Raw genomic sequence first — 21248 nt, forward strand, 5'->3', positions numbered from 1 at the left:
CCAGGCCCCATCTGGATGCCTAGAGGGCCAAGAGGTCAGTAAACTGCAGTCTGTACCCAGTGAGCTGCCGCACACCTCTTGGGTGGCTCTGTGTGAACCAGAGCCACTCACAGAAAAAGTGGATTACTTTTTTAAAGCCACACTTTTTAGCACAAAAATTATAGAAGTTTACATAATATGTCATTTATTTGAAGTTTGAAAACATGAAACATAGGGATATATTCATATGTAGGAAAACTATAAAGATCTGCCTGGAATTTATCAGTCAAATTTAGGATAGTGATTACTGCTAGGGATATGGGAGGAAAATGTGATTGGGGAGAAGTAAATACTGGCTTTCAATTATACTTTAATGTTTTATATCTTACATTGAGTGATGGATGCATGTATATTCAATTGTATTATTCTCTAATCTTTTTGATCTATTTGAAATACTTCATAATGAATGAAGGCAGATATGAGTCTTCAGATTGGAAAAGCTCATCATGTACCAAGCAGTGTTAATAATAACGTGTCAACACCTATAAACAACATAATGGAATGACAGAGCATCAAAGATAGAAAGAAAAATCTAAACAGCATTGGAGGGTAATTGAGGAAAAAAGAGAGAAATAAGAAAAAATAACATTAGACTTAAAAGCAACATAGTTTTAGATATAGAATTTTGTAAATCTTATGAGAGTGAATGAGTATATTTATTTCAATAATTTTGTAAACTAATATCAACGATTACAAAGTGCAAAGAAATTAAAGGAATTAATATATTACATAGATCAATGATCAATGAAAAAATAAAATTGGTAATATAACCAATTCCAATTACACATATAAGGAGCTGGGAAGCTGCCCCTCCATCCTGACAAAAGGTAAAAAACTGAACAGACTGAAAAATCAACACCTCCTCTAGAATCTTTAAGAGAGGTGAGGACACAGGGTACCATTGCCCCCAAGATTAGATAGATACAGGGAGTCACAGCTTTATGGATGTTGACAAACTGATTCTAAAGTTTATATGAAATGGCAAAAGACCCAGAAGAGCCAGCACAATATTGAAGAAGTACAAAGTTGGAAGATTGACACTACCCAACTTTCATAAAGCTAGTGATAAAGACAGTGTGGTATTGACATCAGATAGACAAATAGATCAGGGGAATAAAACAGAGAGCCCAGAAATAGACCCCTGTAAAAATATTCAACTGATCTCTGAGAAAGGATTCAAGGTAATACAAGAGAGCAAAGATAGTCTTTTCAACAAATGTTGCTGGAACAACTGAACATCCATATGCAAAAAAATGAATCTAGACACAGCTCTTACACCATTTACAAAAATTAACTCAAAATGAATTATAGATCTAAATGTAAATGCAAAACTACAAAACTTCTAGAAGACAACATAGGAGAAACCCAGATGATCTTGAGTTTGACAATGACTTTTTAGATAATACAAAAAGCATAATCCATGAAAGAAAAAACTGATAAGCTGGACTTAATTAAAATTAAAAGTATCTGCTCTGTGAAAGACACTATCAAGAGAATGAGAAGATAAGTGACAGACTGGGAGAAAATGTTTGCAAAAGTCCCATCTGATAAGGGATTGTTACCCAAAATATACAAAGAACTTTTCAAATTCAATCATAAGAAAACAAACAACCTGATTAAAAAATAGGTCAAAGACTTTAACAGACAACTCACAAAAAAGATAAATAGCTGTGAAATAAACACATGAAAACATGCTTTACATCATATGTCATCAGGGAAATGTGTATTAAAACAATGATGACATACCACTATACACCTATTAGAATGTTCAGTGTTCTGGAACACTGACAACACCAAATGCTGCTGAGGATGTGGAGCAACAGAAACTCTCGTACATTGCTGGTGGGAATGCAAAATGATATAGCCACTTTGGAAGACAGGTTGGTCATTTTTACAAAACTAAACATATTCTTACCATATGATCCATCAATTGCACTTTTTGGCATTTACCTGAAGGAACCGAAAGTTTATGTGCACACAGAAACTGGCACATGGATAGTTTATAGCAGCATTATTCATAATTGCTCAAATCTAGACATGACCATGGTGTTCTTCAGTAGCTGAACGGATAAATAAACTGTGGTACATCTAATGTCCACAATAGCCAAACTATGGAAAGAGCCCAGATGTCCATCGACAGATGAATGGATAAAGAAGATGTGGCATACACACACACACACACACACACACACACACACACACACAATGGACTATTACTCAGCCATCAAAAAGATGAAATCTTGCCATTTGCAATGACATGACATTAAGGAGGGCACTTGAAGTAATGAGGACTGGGTGTTGTATGCAACTGATGAATCACTGAATTCTACCTCTGAAACTAATAATACACTATATGTTAATCAAATTGAATTTAAATAAAAAATTTGTAAAAAGTGTTAAAAAAAAACCTGGTGCATCTAGACAGTGAAATCTTATTTAGTGCTATAAAGAAATAAGCTATTAAGCCATAAAAACACTCCATGTGTTTTTAAGTGCGTATTACTAAGTGAAAGAAGCTAATCTAAAAAGGCTGAAAAATACATAGTATACACTTGCAACTATATGGCATTCTGGAAAACTGTGGAGACAGTAAAAAGATCCATGGTTTCCAGGGGCTGGGAAGAGATGAATAGGCAGGGCACAGAGGATTTAGGGCAGTGAAACTAATCTGTATGATGCTATACTGATGGATACATGTGATTGCACATTTCTACAAACTCATAGAATGGTCAACACCAAGTGTGAACTCTAAGGTAGACCATGGACTTGGGGGGATAAAGATGTGTCAACATAGATCCATCAGTTGTAACAAATGTACTGCTTTGGTGGGGGATGTTGATAATGGGGAGGCTGTGCAGTGTGGGGGTGGATGGTATATGGGAAATATCTGTACCTTCCTCTGCATTTGGCTGTAGCCTAAAGCTGCTCTAAAAAAAACAAAAACAAAATAAAGTCAACAAAAAATTGATCTTCTAAGATTCTTTGACGGTTTAGAAAATGCATCTTGTATCTTTGGAGGTTGGGAGGTTTGAAGATTATAAACAAAAATAATCCAAAGAGTACAACATTTATTTTAACTGGCTAGCATAATCTTGGCGTGAAAAGACAAAGACAACAAAAGGAAATAAAATTATATACCAAATTCACCTACGAAAACCAATGTACAAGTCCAAAAAAGTATTAGCAAATCCAACCCTCTAGATACTGCAGTATCATGAGGCACACTTTTTTTTTTTTTGAAGATTTATTCATTTATTTTAGAGGGAGAGCACAAGCAGGGGGAGGGGTAGAGGGAGAGAGAGAGAATCCTGAAGCAGACTCCCCACTGAGTGCAGAGCCCCATGTGGCTAGATCCCAGGACCCTGAGATCATGACCTGAGCCAAAATCAAGAGCCAGCCGCTTAACCAACTGAGCCACCCAGGGACCCTCAAGAGTCACACTCTTCATTCACCCCCTCTAGGTTAAAAAGACACTCATGTTCTCAGGTCAGTATCTTCAGGCATGACTCTCCCTGAACTTTTACTGCTACCTAATGTCTACATTGTCAGGCTTTATAAGCATCACAAGGTTACAATGTCCAAAACCAACACGATTACTCCTGCTTCCTCTTATGAATACATTTCCTGTCTTCTCATCTTGGTTGATGGCAGCTCCATCCTTTCTTTTCTTTAGAGACCTTGGAAGCACCCTTGACTTCTCTCTTCCTTTCATATCCTGTATCCTCTTCTTTGTTTTTCTAGAAGATACTGTATAGAATTGGTGTTAATTTTTCTTTATTTGGTAAAATTCTCCAGTGACACCATCTGTGCATGATGATTTCTTTTTTTGGGAGCTTTCAAATTATGAATTTAAATTTTTAGTGGCTTTATTCAGATTATCTCTTCCATCCTTGTTGAGTGTGGTTTTCAAGGAATTGATTCATTTATCCTAAGTTGTCAAATTTGTGAGCAGAAGTTTGTAATATTCCCTTATTTTCCTTTTCATGTCTGCAGGATCTGTGGTGACTTTTGTTCTTTTCCCCATGTTGGTGATTTGTGTGTTCTCTTTTTATTTTTGTCATTCTTGCCAGAAGTCTTTTCAAAGAATCAGCTATTTGTTTCATTGATTTTCTCTATTGTTTTATCTCTTATATATAGCACATATTTAAGTTTTACTTTTTAATTCCATTGGAAGTATTGTATCTTGTTATAAATAAATATATCCTGTGTGCATAATATTTTTTTGACAAAGGAGTTTGGATATATCATTCTATGTCATGCTCTCCATTTTTATTCATTCACTAAATTGTTTCTATTCTCTTTGTTTGCCTTGTATGTGTGTGTGTGCATGCATATATGTGTGTGCTTGCCTTCTAATAATTTGGGATGTTCAGATTTCATCTATTTTGAAAAAATTTTATAATGCTACTATAAAAACTACCCTAAAGTTGTATATAATAACTTAAAATCATTTTTAAGATATCCCTTCAAAGTAATGTCTACTTATTTCCCAATGTGAAATTTAAATAATTACACATTTGTACTTCTAACTTCCCTCTGTACCATACACCACTGGATTTGTGTTAATTATATGATTATTTTTCATTGTTTACCTTATATGATTTCACAATGTACAGACACACTTATTATTTGGCTTGTTATTAATAATGTGTTTATTGTCTGCCTTGTGTGAAATTTGAGGAAACTGGAGAGCTTAAACTGCTCTGCACCACTGAATCTTTCCCTTCATTTCTTGATTTTTATTAGTAATATTATTTACATTGTTATGGTTTTAATACCTACATTCTGTTCTATAACTAACATTTCCCTAGTTTAGCCTTAATTCTATATGTAAATGGGTTTGATGCTCACCACCAGTCCTTTTACCTTGGCCTTTCCATTTGTCTTTTGAAAGATTGATAATTTGAGGAAAGCTGTATTCCTTAATTTTTGTATATTCGATCATGTTTTTGTATGGCATTACTCTTGAATGACAACTTTGCTGTAACCCTAAATTGGTTACATTTTCTTTCTTTGATGACTTTGTGGACATTGATTCCCTGTCTTCTAGTATTGAATATTGTGTGGACAAGTCTAAAGCAAAGCTGATTCTCTCTCCACCTCATGACTCCATGAATAAATTGGTAAAATAAAGGTAAAATAAAACCAGGAAAATGAAATAGAATAGAGTTTTGACTATATTTGAAAGAAATGAAAAATATGAAAGACAAAGAAGAACCTACATATACATAATTGGTATCCTTAAAAAAGAGAATAAAATATTACAAAACATTCAAAGTTATGGTAGAAGAAAACTTTACTAAAATGAAAAAATACTGGAATCTGGAGATAAAAAACCTTTGCTACACTATCATATCCCTGTTTTACAATATTTCATTCTTTTTTTCTTTTTCTGTTTTTAATATTACTTTTTTAAGGATTTATTTTAGAGAGACAGAGAGAGCACAAGAATGCAGGTGCTGAAGGGTGGGGGGAGCAGGGGGAGGGCAGAGGGAGAGAAGCAGACTCCCCAGTGAGCATGGAGCCACCGACCCAACTCAATTTCATGACCCCTGTGATCATGACCTGAGCCAAAATCAAGAGTCGGATGCTGAACCGACTGAGCCATCCAGGTGCCCCAGTTTTTAATATTAGTTTTATTTTTAAAATGCTTATATTCTTTCTTGAGATCTCCCAGATCATTTTTCATCTTCTCCTGTTAGAATATCATCCCTTCTTTGAACATTTATTCTCTTCTTTGAGCTCTTTTTTCAGTAAAGCTATATATATGACTTTTTTCTTGCATGGAGAAGTATTGGTCCATAAATTTTCCTCTGCTTTGTTGCATGTTTTCTGGCATAAGTTATTTATCATTATATCTGCTTTTTGTTTGTCATGCTTGTATCATTACCATATTTTTCTGGCATATTTACATAGGTTGTATTATTTCCTTTCATGTTATTTATTTTTTAATGGAGACTGATGCTTTCTTGGTCAGTTCTTTGTTGTAGGAATCAGGCAGTGTGAAGAAGAGATGAGGGGAATAAATTGGATCAGAAACCACGTGGGCTTGGGTGGATGGTCTCCAAATATTTTTCACCAACACTTCATCCAGGGGGAATGGATTTGCTTCAGGTTAGCAGGAAGTTCCCCTGTTTCAGGTTGAAGTTCAATACATTTCTTGCAATGATCAACAACTTTCATTTTCAGCTAGCTGACATACCAAACACAGAGTTGCTTGTCACTTTTTACCCCCTGCCCTACCCACTGAGGGTCTGCATTTTTGCAGAGATAGTGTGTGATTTAACACCTTATGGGGCAACCCATGACCAATGAGAACAGAAGCTGGTAGATAAATGCTGCCCTCTTCCATTCCACAGCCACACCAAATTTAAAGCACATTCCTCATGGCTCCTCAGAAGTCCTAACAGGATCAAGCTCCAGTTGACCATAACAATGACCTACTGTAGAACACACACTCTATTGGTTTTTCCTCCTGCCCCATAAGCCCCATTCCCATATGCCTGTTCCCTGGAGGAACTTCCTAAACTAAACCACCTGGTATAAACTCTTCTCTTAGGCTCCCATTTTTCAGACAGCAGCTCTCCTTTAATAGTGTGTTTGGAATTTTGGCTATTTTTACTTTTATCAAAGTCCCCATTGACCTCTGTTCTGCCCCTACAAGGCATCTTGAAATGGTAGGAGCCATGGTGTATGTGTCTTTAAAGCCCCAGTATTCAGCATGGGATGTATGGGATCATACAGTATTTATTCAGTAAATATTGAATGAATGAATGAATGAAGACAAGCAGAGAGTTGCATTCTCTTTATTGGGGGTAATAAGGATGTGGCAGCTCACAGAGATATGGTATCATATGGAAATAAGAGTTCAGTCTAGAGAGTTCATTTCCACTCTTCCTCTTATCAACTGTGGCCTTGGCAAATTATTTAACCTATTTGAGCCTCATTTTTTTCCCTATAAAATGGGGACAATGATACTTGCTTCATCAGGTTATTGCAAAAATTAAATGAGATTCTCTGAATAAGCACTTAGCACTATGCCTGGAGTTTGTAAACACTTATAAATGTTTGCTATTATTATTACTATTATTATTATTATTATTATTATTACTGCTACCATCTTGTATTCTTCCAATCAGGGAGAAAATAAACTGAGTTTCATCAATTAAACAGAAGAGGATTTGCTGATCTGGGCATTAAAACCAACTTAGGTTTGACAAGAGCCCTAAGTGGCTCCCTTAATAACTTAGATCTAGGAATTATGGGAAAAGAATATGCTTAAGAATGGATAATGTGAAAGAACCTAAATTCTCTCTCCCATGTCTGGGTGTGGAGGGATGGGGCAGGCAAGGAAGATGTTCTAAGGACATCATGGCACTCCTTCTGTCCAACATCTCATGCTGATCTTCAGGGAGCAATAGAATGTTCCTTTTTGGGGTAGCTCAGTTAGAGGCTAGCTCTGGAGTGGACATGGGATAAGGTGGTACTCCTAATCATGCCCCTGGTACTCCAAATGGGTGGGCAGAGTGACATTTCTGAGCCCCTGGCTGGGCCCCATCCAATTGGTAGGGACCCTCTATACCTGTAGCAAAACCTGCTGGAAAAGTATAATCCAGGGAGGGTGGGGACCAAGGACCAGGGAGGAGCTCCCTGCCCTAGTAGAGTTAAGTGTGTCCTGGCAAGCAGATGAGCAGGGCAGTCTGGGGTGCGGCTGCTGCGGCTACACCCATGGAAGACTGTGCTACTCAACCAAGCTGGTGTGGCAGATGTGGGTAAAAGGTTAAGCTAGATGCACTGGAGGAAGGGCAGATGGGACCATAGAGGTGATGGGCAGGTGGTTTCCTTCTGCCATATCCATGATGCCATGGGAAGCAGGGCAATACAGGCAATGAACATGATCCCACACCTGCCCCTTACCAGCTATATGACAAGGGCAAATTGTCTCCTTTCCCTGGATCCAGTGCCCTCATTTGTTAGCTTGGGAGGTGGATCTCATTCTTTTACTCAACAAATATTATTTGAGTAGCTATGATGAGCCAGGTGCTGTTGTAAAGCCCTGGAGATATACCTCTGAAGAGGATAAATTTATCAATGAAGACTAGATTTGGTCCCATATAATAGAAAGCCCAAAGAACAGCAGCTTAAATAAGATTGGGGATTTATTTGTTTATATCACATAAAGCAAGTCCAGACAACCTCAGATCAGAACGGTTATGGTGACTCTGTAGTCACCAGGGACATAGGATTTTTCTATTTCTCTGTTATGTTATTCTTAGGCTATTTTATCATCAAGGTCACCTCATTGTCCCAGGATATTTGATGTAACTCCAGCCATCATATCACATATCAGGCAGGAAGAAGGAAGAAGGGAAATGGATAAAAGGGAGCCCCTTCCTGCTAAGAGCTTTCCAAGAAGCCCACAGCATTATTTCCTACACCTAATTGGCTGCTTCTATTGGCAAGACATGTTGGGACATGTGGCTTTGCAAGCTAGATATGTTGCCACACCCATCATTACAGGAGTTCTGTTTATAAGGATGACAGAAAGAAATATGACCCAGAAATCTCCACCACAACAGACAAGTTCCCGGTTCTCAGGGAGTTCATGTTCCAGCAGAGAAAGTTAAATAACCAACAAGAAAACAAATTAAACGGTAATTTCAGATGGTGATAAGCTCTGTCAAGAAAACAATAATGTGATGAAATATAGTGGGTGGTAATAGGGTGGTGGAAATCCAGTGTAGCTTGGGAGGACAAAGATACCCTTGAGAGGAACAAGTTCTAAAAACTCTTCTAATTTTGACATTCTGCGATTTGAGGTATCTGAGTGACCTTCCCCCACCCCACTCCCATCAAAGAGGAAAATAGTGATAGTAAGGAAGTTTTCTATAAACAAAATATGCCCTCCTTCCACAAACTCTTAATTCCTCTTATTATGTTCAACCTCACCATATTGGCACAAAGGATGTATGAGATTCTTTCAACTTCAAGAGATAGAAAACCTAGTTCATATGGCTTAGGCATAAACAAAATATACCCTCTTACAGAGCTGGAGGTCCAGAAACAAGGGCGGGCTCAAGGGTTAGTTGATTCAGCAGTTCATCTATATCACTTAGGACTTAGGCTCTTTCTATTGCTTGGTTCTGCCATCATGGAGGGTTGGCTCCATCATCTGGCTGTTAGCAAGATGGCTGCATCATTCTGTTATGACAACATCTAGATGAAGAAGAAAGACAACCTCACCCTGTGTGACTATTGATTTCCCTTCAGGCTCACTGATTCTTTCTTCTATCATCTCAAATCCTAGTGCATTTTTCATTTCTAATTTTTCTTGTGCTTTCTTTGACTAATGGGTAATTTATAGAATTGTGTTATTTAATTTCCACATATTTGGAGATTTACCAGATACCTATTGTTAATTTCTAGTTTATTCAAACTGATTAGAAAATATAATCTGTTAATTAAATCCTTTTATATTTATTGAGACTTGTTTTATGGTCCAGAATATGGTCTATCTTGGAGAATATTCTATGTGCACCTGAAAAGAGTATTCTGCTGTGTTGGTTGGAGGATCCTACAAATGTCAGTTGAACCAAGTTCATTGGCAGCTTGTTTCCAGTCTTCTCTGGCCCTATGGGTTCTCTGACAACTGAGACAGGAGTGTTGAAGTCTTCCATGATAACTGTGGATTTGTCTATTTCTCGTTCTTTTTTTAAAAGACTTTATTTACTTGAGAGAGAGAGAGAGAGAGCACGAGCGAGGGGGTTAGTGACAGAGGGAGAAGGAGAAGCAGACTCCCCAGTGAGCAGGGAGCCTGATGCGGGGCTTGATCCCAGGACCCTGAGATCATGACCTGAGCTGAAGGCAGTCTCTTAACTGACTGAGCCACCCAGGCGCCCCTCCTTTTGGTTTTTGGTGTATATATATTTGAAGCTCTATTTATTGGGTGCATAGACATTTAGGACTTCTATTTTATTGATGATTTGATCCTCTTATAAGTATGCAATCTCCCTATTTATCCCTGGTAATAATTGCTAGTACTGAATCCTACTTTGATAATAATTTAGCTACTCTAACTTCTTTACTATGAGTATCTGCACAGTATGACATTTTCTATCCTAGAACTTTTAATCTCTTTGTGTATGGATTTTTAAAGTTATTTTTTTTTTAAAGAAAGCACATAGTTGAGCCTTGCTTTTTAATTTCCAGTCTAATAATTTCTACCTTTTATTTGGAATGCTTAGACAATTTACACTCAAAGTAATTATCCATTGTAGTTGGATTTAAGCTACCATCTTGCTGTTGAATTTCGTTTGTCCCATCTGTTCCTTATTCTACTTTTTTCTCTTTTTTAGCTTTCTTTTGGACTATTTTTTTAAGTGTTCTATTATACCGTCACTTTGGCTTATTAGTTATCCCTATTTGTTTTTGCTTTTTTTGGTTTTTTGGTTGCTCAAGTGTACACTTTGACTTATTCTAGTGTATCTTCAATTATTATATCATTTCATGTGTAGTATAAGAACCTTAACAGAGCATCCCTCTATTTCCTCTACCTATCCTTTGTGATAGTATTGTCATCTACTTTGCTTCCACATATGTTATAAAGCACATAATACATTATTAGCCATTTTATCTCATATGGTTGATAAAAATGAGAAAAAACTACCCTTTATATTTATCCACCTATTTTCTATTTCCAGCACTCTTTCTTCCTTTGGGTAGATTCAAGTTTTTATCTCATGTAATTTATCTCTGCCTGAAAAGCTACACTTAACGTATTTTTGTAATGCAACTTTGCTGGTGACAAGTTATCTTCTTTGTTTTTGTTGTCTGAAAAAGTCTGTTTTGCATTAATTTTTGAAAGATTGGGGGGGTATAAAATTCTAGGTTGATGGATTTTTTTTTTTTCCTTTTAGCACATTAATGAGGTCACTATTGTCTTTTGGTTTGCATTGCTTCTGAACAGAAATTTGTGAGATTCATAGCTTTGTTCTTCTCTATGTAATGCATATTTTTTCTTTTGTTGCTTTTAAGATTTTTCTTTTAATCATGGGTTTTCAGAAATTTGAATATAATGTGTCTTGATGTGGTTTTCTTTGTATTTAGCTTGCTTTGCATTTATTGAACTTCCTGGATCTATGGGTTTATAGTAGTAATCAAATTTGGAAAATTTTGCTTGTTTCTTCAAATATTTTTTCTGTCTGTCCCATCTCTTTCTGGGACTCCCATCCACATATGTTAGATTGTTTGATATTGTCTCAGAAGCCACAGTTCTATTTTTTAAGTCTTTTTTCCTTTTGTGTTTCATCTTTGATAGTTTCCATCCTTATGTCTTCAGGATCAGTGGACATTTTTCTTCAATGTCTAATCTATTACTAATCCTTTCTGGTGAATTTTTCATTTTAGATATTTTATTTTTGATCTATACAAGTTTTGTATGATTAATTTTTATATCTTCTATTTCTATGCTTATTGAATTTCTGTGTTCCTTTGAACCTTTGAAAACATTTATGATGGTTGTTTTAAAGATCTTGTTTGTTAATTCCACCATCTCTGTCTGTTAATTCCCCATACCTGTTTCAACTATCTGAATGTTTTTCAGGCTTTGGGTCACCATGTCTTGTTTCTTCATATACCTCATAAGTTTTGACAGGATGCTATACATTGTGAACTTTACATTGGTGGGTGCTGGACTTTGTGTACCTTTAAAGGGTGTTGGACTTTTTTATGGCAGGCAGTTAAGTTACTTGCAGATAAGCTTGATCCTTCTGAAGTTTGTTTCCAAGCTTTTAAATTTTCTTAGGGTGGTCCTGAGTAGGTTTGATTCTAAAACTAGGTTAAGCTCCACTGTTAAGATGTGACTCACCTGGGACTCCATCGAAGGCCTGAGAGTCTGAGAAGTCCATATTCCATTTGATGAGATTTGATTTCCTTTCAGCCTTATGTGAGATCTGTGAATTGTTTTGCTCACAGCTCCCTGGTTTTTCTTAGCTTCATGGATCTTCACTCTATGCTTATGTGATTTACTAATCAGCAACAGACTCAGGGGATCCCTGTGCACTCCTTTGGAGCTATTTACTTAAACAGCTTTTCCCTCTCCAGTGCTATGCCTCAAAAAATTCAGCTCCTTCATTTTTTTCTGAATAACAACCTCTGCCTCTTCAACTCAGAAAGAGTAATGCTCTGCTTGGATCTCCTTCCTTGCAGAAAGCGCCTTCTGACAGAAAGCCAGGGTTATAGTAGACTCATCATATTTGATCTTTGTCTCTGAGAGCAGTGTTGCTCAATGTCTGAAAACTGTTGCTTTATATATTTTGCTCAGTTTTGTAGTTCTTAACAGTGAGAAGATAAGTCTGGTCCCAGTTACTCCATTATGGCTAAAAATAGAACTTCCTAATATCTTTTTAACACCCATGTCAATTAACATAATTCTAGCTCCACAGTTACAAGTTTTGAATAAAAAATTAACAAAACATTAATTTACTGAATTATTACTCATAAAAATTGCATGCATTTGTGCTTTCCTGACATTGTACTAGGCACCATGGAAGTCTGCAATTTATGGAATAATCTATTTCTAAGAATTCCATCTCATTAAAATTTAAGATAGTTAAAAATGTATTCCCAAGAAGCACAAAATAAGATTAACTGTGCATAAAAGTGTGGTTTGGAATGCATTTAAAACAAGTCACACTTTCACAGGCATTTAAATAAGTCTGGTAAGGTCCCATAGGGGATGAGAGAAAGGGATGGAAGCAAGTCATGTTGGTGGCAGAGGCAAAAGTGTAGTCAAGAATTGTTGCTCATTTCCATAGATGGTCACCTAGGGGAAATCTGGAAAAAAACTGATCCAGAAAAAGTCAATCTACTGTATTAAATATTTCTTTACAGACTCTCTTAAGGCATAGCTTTATCTGTTCAGGGGAAACTACCATGAATACAGAATTAGCTTCTTCACAAAGGAAATTTGGTCACATATTCTGGGAACATTTGGAAAGTTTTTAGTTTTTGCTTTGTCTAAAAGTAAACAGATATTATGTGAGTTTTAAAAAACCTTTTCAAAACCTCTTTTCTATTGAAGGCAATTGGCTGTGAATTTTTCCTTCTCTGAAATCGCAAACAACTTCTTAATGTCACCTGTCCCAACCACATCTCCACCTTCAGCTTGCCACACTTTTCCCTTCATTCTATGTACAGGCTGGCCACGGTGCCTTGGCACATGCCTAGAAAGTTCTTTCTCTCCTGGCCACCTCCTGTTGCTTAGACAGCTTCTTGTAATCTTTTATGTTTCAACCTAACTGCCTCAAAGAGGCTTCCCATGATCATCCAGTTTAATAACACTATCCCTTTAATTCCCCCTCATAAGTCTGTTCTTCTCCTTCAGAGAGTGAGTGCTGGTTCTTCCCGGCCTGTTTGCTCTCAAATCTATCTCCCTATCCTTACCCAGTTCACCGTGTACCTGTGGGGGACTGACTGACTCTTGTGGACTGCGTTTCCTAGACTACCTTGCTTCCTGACTTCTGCAGAGGCTCAGCTGTTGGGAGGTACTGATGGGTGTCACAAAAGCAGGAAGAGGGGACAAGGTGGGGTTTTCTGCCTTCTCTTTTGCCTTCTATTCTACCTGCACAAAAGCTGAGGTTCCCCTGCATCTTCCATTCATACTAGACATCTAGTCATTCCATGGTCCCAATTCTCCTTGGGCAGTTTCTATCCTGGTTCCTATCTCCCAGATGGCCTCAGGTCCTGGACTCTAATGACATCACCTCCTCCCTTTGTACCTTTGTTGAGAGGCTTCCTGCTGCTAACAATCTGAGTACTTCACTGTCCCAGTACCAGACTGTGTTACTGACATCTAAGTAATGGATCCCCTGCATTCAATTCTCTCCGCTCTATATTCTCAGAGTAGTTCTGTCTTCCTGGTTGGACCCTGACTGTCATAGCACATATCTCAAATTGTAGATATAAACTTATCATCTGCTGTGTCTTTTAATCTAATATCTGAAAACCTCCCTCTTTCCCTCCCAACACTCCATGACAAAAGAACAACTATTTTCTTCACTACAGAATCTTTAACATCCAGCACAGTGCTTGGCTTTCAGGAGTCGCCCAGTTGATATTTGTAGAATAGTGTTTGAAAGGGAAGGTGGCAGTGATGAGATCAAATTTACCCTCGGTCCCAGGTGGCCCAAGTGTTCTCCTACCTCAGCTGGAGTTCTATAGACTGCTGAGAGGAAACCCACGTGTGCTGTTCCGCATGGTTATGCAGAGAAAAGGCTTTACTGCCGGGAGACCAGAATGCTAAGCTTTGCTGCTATTACCATTTTCCCCTTTCTTTTTCTTTTGTTCCAGACTCCACTGTAGTGGAGAGAAAACTTTCTCATTTCCCATTTCAGCTTGCTGAATTATTCATCAAAAATGTTCTGCTGGTATTTCCTCCTTGGTCAGAGTTCTGCAGTTCCAGAAACACTCTGCCCTGGAGTCGCAATCAGAGCAATTAGCAGCCCCTTATGGGACCCAGCCTGTCCAAGCCCTCAGGTTCCCAGCCTGGGGCTGCACAGATGAGAGCCAGCCCCAGCCAAAGTCTGATTTTTCTGCAGGGGCGGGGCCAGCCTAAATTTGTAACCCCACTGAACCCATGCGGCTTTCCTTCCTTCTTTGCCGGGCCAGCTGATCAAGTAACTATTATGCTAAGAGCTCAGGAGTTCTGCTCACACCACCCCTTGTCTGACTGGTTGATTCCTTTGAGCCTTGGTTTCCTGAGCTCTAGAGTGGGAAGGACAGCCCTTGCCTGTCTGCCTTGCAGTGTCCTTGTGGCTCTCTGGGGCCCATCTTGGCCTCAAGCAATGTCTACTGCTGGGATCCCAACGGGCTTTGTCAATTGGTAGAAGTTTCTTCAGAAATTAATTTGCCTCAAAGGATGTTTTTTCTCTAGAAGGTCTTCCTGTTTTGTTACAAGTTTATCATCCCTGTTGCATGACCTGTCTCTGGAAGGGAGGATGAATTCTGCATCCCTCCTGCTGTCTCTCTTTTGCATCTGTCCTCAGACCCATCCCCGTGAACCTGCATCTGTGTCCTGGTCAGAGCAGTGAAAGATGAGAATCACCCAGCAGCTCTTTGCACAAAATAGGAGAGAGCATACTTCCCACCATCATAGATCTCTCTGGGCTTTTTCGCCTTGGGAATCCTGCGTGGTGCTGTCGACAAGCCGACACCTGGGCTGCCAACATGAAGCTCGGCTTCGGTGATGCTGGGCCCCACATTTCTCATTTGCCAGCGTGCATGTTAGATTCACCGCCAGGGGGCGCTCGAGAGACCGAAAGGCGGGAGGAGGAGGAAGGTGCTCCTCTCCCTCTGCCTCCTGGTCCTGGGAGGACCTCACAGAGCTGTTCCCCAGCAGCAGCAGCTCCTTCCCAAAGCAGCCACTGGATCCACGTTGCGTTTTTTCCAGTTTCTGTTCTGCAGAATTAGCTGCATTGCCCAGTCTCTGGCCAGAGACACTACACAAGCTGTCTGGCATCCCTGCCCTTGAGTCTGGGTCTCAGCCCCAGGGGCATCCTCTGAGCTCAGAGACACCAGTACCAGTACCAGCTGGCTGCCTCCTCCACCTCACCTCTAGATTTGCAGGTCCCAGCTCTGCCAGGTCCCCCTCTCCAAGCTTCTAAGTGCTTCACTGATTCCAATCTCTTCCCTTAGGGCCCCCAGCCCAAGGGGAGGCGGCTGCTTCCTGTAGTTCCGGCCTGTGATACCTTAGAGTACTCTTTACCTTTTCAATTTCACTTAACACTTATTCAATACAGTGTTAGGTGTCAATTATATCTCAATAAAAATTATTATTGGGAACAATAAAGATTTCCATTAAATCATAACAAATTCTTCATATTAAATTCTCTCTGTTCAAATACCTGGGGGTTTCTGTCTCCTTACGGGACCCTAATTCATCCAGGAATGGGAGCCAGGAGTGGAGGCAGGGATGGTGGGCATCAGGAAGCGAGGGAGGCCAGCGGGGCCTGTGGTACACGGCAGGTGCGGGTCAGGGTAGGAGAGTTATTGCAGACTGCCAGGTAGCTGTGTGTGAGCCCTGACTGAGACCCCTTCTAGGGCCTTCCAGAAGCACCAGCATGCACTGACTCTTCAGGGAATCCGAGTCTCGAAAGCAGAGCACCAGCTTGGGAGCTGGGCTCAGAGAGCCAGTCGTACTTGGCCGAAGGGGCTTTGTACCCAGGAAGCCCTCCACACAGCAATCTGTCTGAGCAAGTGAGGAGGCAAATGAATGAGTCCTCTGCTAGCTGCCCTGTGGAGAGAAGAGACTCTTCCTGAGGGGGTCCTGGTTGGACCAGTCTCTCCCACGACCCTCAACATATTGTATCTGCTTCCAGTCCCAGAGTTGGGCAGGACAGATGGTCTGGGTGATACACTGTGGACCAACCCCAAGCTCATGATTCTTTCAAGGTCAAGCTTAGGAGCTTCTGCGGCCATAGGGCTTCTGTTATAAAACCCACCTCACAATCATCTCTCCTCTCTCTGTATTTATAGCAGTGATGGTCAGTACAACTCACGGGGCCTTGGGAAGAGGTCCTGGGGGAATAGACCTGTTCCCTGCCCTCAATGGGAAAAAAAGGAAACTCCGTAGCAGCTATCTATCTATCCATCTATCATCATCATCTATCTACTTCATCTATCTGTCTAAAGTAACAGTACCTAGCAGGTGTGTGATAAGTAATTACTGAGTGGATGGTGGGGTCGATGGATGGATGGTTGGATGTCTCCCCTAATACTGTGAAACTAGCAGACTGGAGCCAGGCCATCTCTTGCTGATTCCTCCTTGTATTCCTGACGCCTAGGGTACTGTCTGACATGCGGTAGTCACTTATCCTTGGGGGAGTTTGTGACTTGGTTATGACAGCGAGGAAAGGCATGGAGAAGGAAAAGCTAGAACACATACATGATCAGGAGATATGAATCCCAAACCAGCACGCCTTCTCTGCTTGCTAGGCCCCATGCCTGGTGTCTGCCAAGCTGTCCTGGAACTGATTGCCTCGGCTCGGCACCACAAACTCTCTGGCCCTGCTTCACCGGGAGCTGCGATACCTAGGCAGCTTCTGGACCAAGCAGTTGGTCCAGAGCTTTCTCCCCTAGTGGGAGGAACCTCGGACCAGGAAAGTTCTGGGGCTCCTGAAGGTCAGAACACAGAGGAGGACGTGGGGTTGATGAAGAAGACAGTCCACTTTGGGCCACCTTTGCCAGGTTGGGGCCCCGCCAGGTAGGGCTGATCTCCTTAGCCTCCCAACAGCACTTGGAATGAAAATCACCTGTGGAGACGGGCCTTGTTACAGAAATCCCAGAGCTGTACTCTAGTACTAGGCAGCTCTGCAGGGCCCTGCCCAGACTCCCTGGAAGCACGCCCTAAGGCCAGGGGGAGCCTGCCAGACTGCTGCTAGGGCGTGCTCCTGGGATTGACACCTGTGGAGGGAGCAGCAGGAAGCAGGGCAGTGGGAGCAGACTCCCTCCACTCCTTGGGGCTCTGGAGTTGGGGTGGCCCTGAAGAATGTTCCGTGTTGGGGGGAGTTGAATGCCGGTGTTGCTCAGTCACCGGATGGGACTGTCCCTTCCTAGCAGCATGACCTGGGATGGGGCTGGTTTCTTCATCAGAGGCATCTCTGGGAGGGCTGACATCTGAGGGCATCTCCAGACAGCCCTTCTAGGGACAGGGCAATAAGTCATCATGTCTGGAGGGGAATCTGGGGAGCACCTTGTGGAAATGCTCACTACATTTCCTGAAGCATGCCGACCTGTGCCCCCTGCTATGCCAGCCTCAGGCCTGTGGGGAAGCCTCCCTTTCCTCTCCCGCCCCCAGGTAGGCCTCCCCTGGCCTCCCGGCCTACCTCCTTCCCACGGCCTCCAGGAAGAGGACCTAGCCAGAAAAGTGCGTGCGAATTACTAAATCAATAAACACTGCTAACCTCTCCATTCACTGCCTCTCTGCAGAGATCACCTCAGCTCTGCAGCTTCGTGCTGAATATGGGAGAAGCAGAATATGCTTAGTGGGCACGACTCACAGGCCAGAAGGGAGGGGGCAGCCACACTCACCAGGACCCCTCCTCCGCCTTTGTTTGCCAAGTTTTAACATTGACCAATGGTAAGGAGTACAAAAGCACAGGTCCTTGCTGCTGTGTGCTCAAGGCTCACCTTCCAAACTTCAGCTCAACCCAGAGGTCACCTGAAAAGGCCTGTGCAGAAATCTATCTATGTGATGTCTTTTCCTCACCAATTCAAGGAAAAGGGTGCAGACTTTCATTTGTTTAAGGCAGGAAGTTTGTCTGCTCATCCAAAACCATTTTAAAGAGGAAGAAAGCTATTTATAACAACACAAATTCAAAATTAAAAGAGTCCACTTATCTTCATGATTAATACTAACAACAATTAAAACTTACCCAGTGCTGACTGCTTATCCCATCCAGTGCTCCACGGATGTTAACTCACAACGACCCTACGAAGGGGTGGCTATTATTATTGTTATTGTTATGGCCGTCCTCATTGTACGGCTGATACAACAGTGGCACAGAGAGGTTGAATAACCAGCCCCAGTGCACACAGCTAGAACAGGGGAGAGCGGGGATTGACCCCAGGGCCTGTGCTCTAATAGGTCAGTTCAATTCAACACACGTTTGTGGCAGGAGAACTTAGAGGTCTTAATTTTTTCCTCCATCTCCCTTGGCCCCCATTCCCCACTTCAAGAAGGCAACAGAGCACTTGGTATTTCCTCTCCTGGGCTTTTTCCAGTGCAGAAAGAAGATGCTGCTCCAAGACAGCCATTCCTGCAGCTTTCTGTGCTAGGCTGCATTATCCCAGAGAAACTGAAGCCATGCTTTCTTACTGCTTACCTTTGTGAATGCTAAGACTTGGAAAACAAAAGGTGTGGGGGGTGTTCTTAAGTGCAGGGATGCCGGTGAGTTCAGCCCTGCAGCTGGCCTCTGGGTCTCGTCTGCCCTGACGCCCAGCTTTGCCAGTGCATGGGGACAGCTAGAGGTGCCCCCTGGGGCAGCTCTTGACCAAGGATGACAGGGTTCTAGTGCCTTGTCTCTGATGGGGACACTGCAGGCATGACTGCACACCCAGCCCTCTCAGCCCTCAGACCCCTGCTGGGCTCCCTTCCCTTCCCTTCCTGGTCCCATCTCCCCCTCACCTCCTAGATTTTCTAGGGAACACTTGCTAATAAAGCTCATTCACCCAAATCCCCATCTCTCCCTCCTCTTCCAGGGAACGCTTGCTGCCTAAGATACCACCTTCCAGGCTGTGGGCCAGAGAGGGAAGAGCCTTCTGAGTGCTTGGGGAGGGGCCGCCAGGGCAGGCAGGGAGGTGGAGGAAGGCTCCCATCTCTCGTCTCCTGCTGTAGGCAGGAGTTGACGTCTGCCACATTGCCCAAAGCGAGTCACAAGTCCCATCCAGACTGCAGGAGTGGGGAAACAGACTTCAGGGACAAGGGCAAAGCTGGGACATTTTTCTGATCCATCACACTAGCCATGACAATGTACCCCCTTTGGAAAGGCTTTCTGTTCCCCAGTTTTGAAATTTCTGAGTCAACCAGAATAAGTTACCCAAGAACACCTGGCTAGTAAGTGGAATCCTGGGAAATGGATGCCGAGCCATCTGGCTCCATGGGGTTGAGAAGCCATCACTCAGTGCTCTTTACAGGGCTTAGAGCATGTAGCGTGCAATCAAGGTGCAGTGCTCTTAAGTCTGCCACCACAGATATGCAAGAAACATCTTATTTCTTCTTTTTAAGGAAATCATGAAATCAGATTTTGCACTCCCATGGAGATGAAGGGAAATTCGATTCCCTCCCACAAAGGCACGCCAGGATGCTGGTATCAAGTGAGAGCACAGCTTTCTGGAAGGACCCTTCCATCTTCGCTCATGCTGGTCCCTGCTGAGATGTCCAGTGAACAAGCCTGCTGGGCTGCCGGGGCCTCCCAACCTTGTGGGTGGGAAGTCCCTCCCTGCACACCCCAAAGTCCTCCTTCCAGAGAACTGGGGGGTCCCCAACCTCACACGCCCACCAGCCTCTAACCCCCTTTCCAGATTGTGGGCTCTCTCTCTCTCTTTGCAAACATTTTGCAATATAGGACCTAAAAACAATGGAATTTACATATCTGATTTTGTATACCCTCTGATTTTATAACTTTATTCTTCCCAGACTTGGAGACATTTGTTAGGATATTTTGGGGGAGGGTCTATATTAATATGGGGAAGGGACAAAGAACATGTACCCCTCTGCCATGCTCACAACTCTTCATGTCACTTCCCAGTGACCTGGAGAAAAGGGGTGGGTAAGAAGAAACATGTCATCCTACCCAACGTCCGCCCCTCTCATCCCTGTCTCCTGTTGTTCACTGGAGAATTGCCTAGTAGATAAATGCTCTTTGTTTATCAACTGGCCCCCCTTTACAAAGGGGTTAAGGGGGTTAAGGGGTGAACTGGCTCTCCTTTACAAAGGGGTTAAGGGAACAATTCCTGAGGAGGGGGCAGACTCACTAGTGAGTCTGCTGGACTCTAGCAGAACCACACACCCTCATCCCCCTCACCTGCTGTGATCCAAATTGGGATGAATGACAGGTATCCTGGGGCCAAGAGCTCTGCTTCTCCTTTCTGGGGGCTATGTGGCCTGGGGCCAGCCACACTACCTTGTGAGCCTCAGTTTCTTTCCAACTGTCTCTCATGGATGTGGTCCTATATAGGAGAGGTGACCTGATGGGTTCTAAGGAGACAGTTCCAGGCACCACAGGGTGGATTGGACAGGTGCAAGCCAGACAGGCCCACAGAGAACAGAGAGATCCCAGGGGCAGACTCAGATGTTGGGGACTTACTCTCGGCGGCCATTGAGCACTGGTTGAACACCTGATGGGTGTTGGGCATCGCAGCAGGGGTGAGGGGTCTCGGGGGCCCACAGTTCAGTATGAATGGATCCCAACCCCCACCCCCACCCCCACCCTGTCAGCTGATGGCCATGCCCTGAGGTGAATGCTATGGCAGCTGCAGATACCAAGTGCTTGGTGGCTCAATGGAAGCAACCACAGAGAGGGTGACCTTTAAGCTGCACCTTTTCACTTCGAGCTGAGAAGCTGGGAAGGGCATTCCAGGCAGAGAGATTGTGTTTGCAAAAGCCGGGGGGGGGGGGGGGGGGGGGGGGGGGGGGGGGGGGGGGGGGGGGG

This window comes from Phoca vitulina, unplaced genomic scaffold, assembly GCF_004348235.1.
Source record: "Phoca vitulina isolate PV1807 unplaced genomic scaffold, GSC_HSeal_1.0 scaffold10, whole genome shotgun sequence".
Taxonomy (NCBI): domain Eukaryota; kingdom Metazoa; phylum Chordata; class Mammalia; order Carnivora; family Phocidae; genus Phoca; species Phoca vitulina.